Here is a 2,678-nt window from a genome sequence, read left to right as displayed (position 1 = left end):
TTATTATGGCCCTGATAAACTCTTCAGGTGTCTCTCGTCTGCTTGGCTGGGCTGCGGTTGGTCGGGGGATGTGTATGACTGTAGACAAAGCTGGTGTGTCCAGACCATGAGGCTCTCTATAAGTTCCAGATCATGAGGCTCTCTATAGGTTCCAGACCATGAGGCTCTCTATAAGTTCCAGATCATGAGGCTCTCTATAGGTTCCAGACCATGAGGCTCTCTATTGGTTCCAGACCATGAGGCTCTCTATAGGTTCCAGACCATGAGGCTCTCTATTGGTTCCAGACCATGAGGCTCTCTATAGGTTCCAGACCATGAGGCTCTCTATAGGTTCCAGACCATGAGGCTCTCTATAGGTTCCAGACCATGAGGCTCTCTATAGGTTCCAGACCATGAGGCTCTCTATTGGTTCCAGACCATGAGGCTCTCTATAGGTTCCAGACCATGAGGCTCTCTATAGGTTCCAGACCATGAGGCTCTCTATAGGTTCCAGACCATGAGGCTCTCTATAGGTTCCAGACCATGAGGCTCTCTATAGGTTCCAGACCATGAGGCTCTCTATAGGTTCCAGACCATGAGGCTCTCTATAGGTTCCAGACCATGAGGCTCTCTATAGGTTCCAGACCATGAGGCTCTCTATAGGTTCCAGACCATGAGGCTCTCTATAGGTTCCAGACCATGAGGCTCTCTATAGGTCCAGACCATGAGGCTCTCTATAGGTTCCAGACCATGAGGCTCTCTATAGGTTCCAGACCATGAGGCTCTCTATAGGTTCCAGACCATGAGGCTCTCTATAGGTTCCAGACCATGAGGCTCTCTATAGGTTTGACTTTATTATGGCCCTGATAAACTATTGTTGTGGATGGGATGGTTCATTTAAATCCTTTAGAAGCCCATTCTGGCCCCATTTTAAAAAATAAAATCAATACTATCTCAAGATTTCTAGATACTACCTCATCATTTCAACATTTCCAGATACTAGTTCAAAATTGCGAGATACCAAGTCGAAATTTCAAGATGCCTAAGTAAAAAATGCAATTTACTTTCTCAAACTTATAGGACACGTTTCTTAATTTGTAACATTGTGTGGTCATTTCAGAGGTGTCATCACAGGAGTGTTTTCCTGGGGCCCAGAGTTTTCTGTGAACTGGTAGGCTAACCTAACTAGGTAAAACTCTGGACTTTAGTTGTAGGGTATGACAGTAATAAATAATCTGTAAAACAGTTTTATATGGGCTATGATGGGACCAGATTTGTTCGAATCAGTTAATATGCTTCTCTAGGCTACCTGCAGCTGTGGTTGTTGTCAGTAGGCTACAGTTGATCAGACTGAAGCACAGATTAAGATTTGGGGCAAATGCCAATTTGTCATACATTTTCCAGCGACCCTGCTGTGCCGATGTCTGCAACGTGGATAGATGGAAATAACGCTCCAAATGAAGACACAAATACTATATGTATGTTCTAGTATCCCACATTTTGATTTACAGTAGGTATCTCGACATTTCGACTTAGTATCTCAACATCTTCAGATAGTATCTCCACATTTTGAGATACTATCCCCAAAAATGTGAGATACTATCTCGAAACTCTGATTTACATATCTCGAAATGTTGCGATAGTACAGCCATTAAAAAAACAATTGTGGCGGGAATGAGCTTCTATAAAATCCAATGCTCATTGTGGCATACGGGTTTAATGTAACTCTTGTACTGCACATCTGTATTCTGTCAGCTGATAGCTTCCAGAGTTCACACGCTGATTAAAATGCTGAGGTTTCTCAATATCAATTGCAACCCGCCACTTTGAGAGGAGAAAAATATTGCCTATTTATTCAAACAATGGTTCAAATTGAAATGAATGTTGATGTATTGGATTAGATTAAACCCAAAACAAACAGAGAAACGCTTTCGACATATGGACAAAGGCATAATAGGCTAATCCAGAACTTTACGAAAAAGTTGCATTGGTCGATGTGCGCAGATGTGCCAGAATCCTTATAAAATAGATAGTGAGCAATTAATCGGACATGCATAATAAGATATAGGAAGCATAGGCGCTGATGTCAATTCGAGACGTGCTCACGAGTTGTCCCGGTTCTTTATAGCCGCCAATAACGGGAGCTCGAGCGTGCCGATCCCAGACTGGCGGGCGGATAAGCACCCTCCTAGAGGTCACCGAGTTTAAGCGCACGTATTTATTTATTAAAGGAAGTGCTAAACCGACCAGTCTCCATGGTTAACGGTTAATTCATATCAGCAGATAGTTTCATTGCATTGATATAGCTCACTCATTTTCTCTCAACGACAATGTAGCTTCCAAGAAGGTGGTGTGCGTTAAACGCATGGAAACCGTAACTATATTCTGCATCCGTTATAAACAATAGCCTACAATATGTTATTTTCCTGATTTCTGGATATAAACAATATTCTACATGATTTGGAATTTGTTTTTATAGATTTTTTTATTCGAAACATGCGTATATATGTAATTGAAAAGAAACAAAAAACACTGAAAATATAGTCACAAGATAAATAATTGCAATACTTACGAATCATTTCTATTCCTGCAAAGCAGCTGGATGAAAGCTCCTTTAAAAATATATATGTTATTTGATATTGAGCATCAATTCTCAACTGTAGACGGATTCCTTGAAGTCTGCCACAGTGGCATTCTCA

General features: G+C 41.3%; 1 long non-coding RNA gene across 1 annotated transcript; it reads left to right on the top strand.

Annotated features, from left to right (window-relative positions):
- The first annotated feature begins 280 nt into the window (after window positions 1-280).
- On the top strand, window positions 281-891 carry LOC127907655 (uncharacterized). Its single transcript, XR_008065351.1, has 3 exons — window positions 281-382; window positions 435-694; window positions 746-891. It is a non-coding gene; the product is annotated as an uncharacterized LOC127907655 (long non-coding RNA).
- Window positions 892-2,678: the final 1,787 nt, after the last annotated feature.

The sequence above is a fragment of the Oncorhynchus keta genome, chromosome 15 (assembly GCF_023373465.1).
Source record: "Oncorhynchus keta strain PuntledgeMale-10-30-2019 chromosome 15, Oket_V2, whole genome shotgun sequence".
NCBI lineage: Eukaryota > Metazoa > Chordata > Actinopteri > Salmoniformes > Salmonidae > Oncorhynchus > Oncorhynchus keta.
Note: the sequence above shows the minus strand (reverse complement) of the source record. Positions and strands in the feature narration are given on the sequence as shown.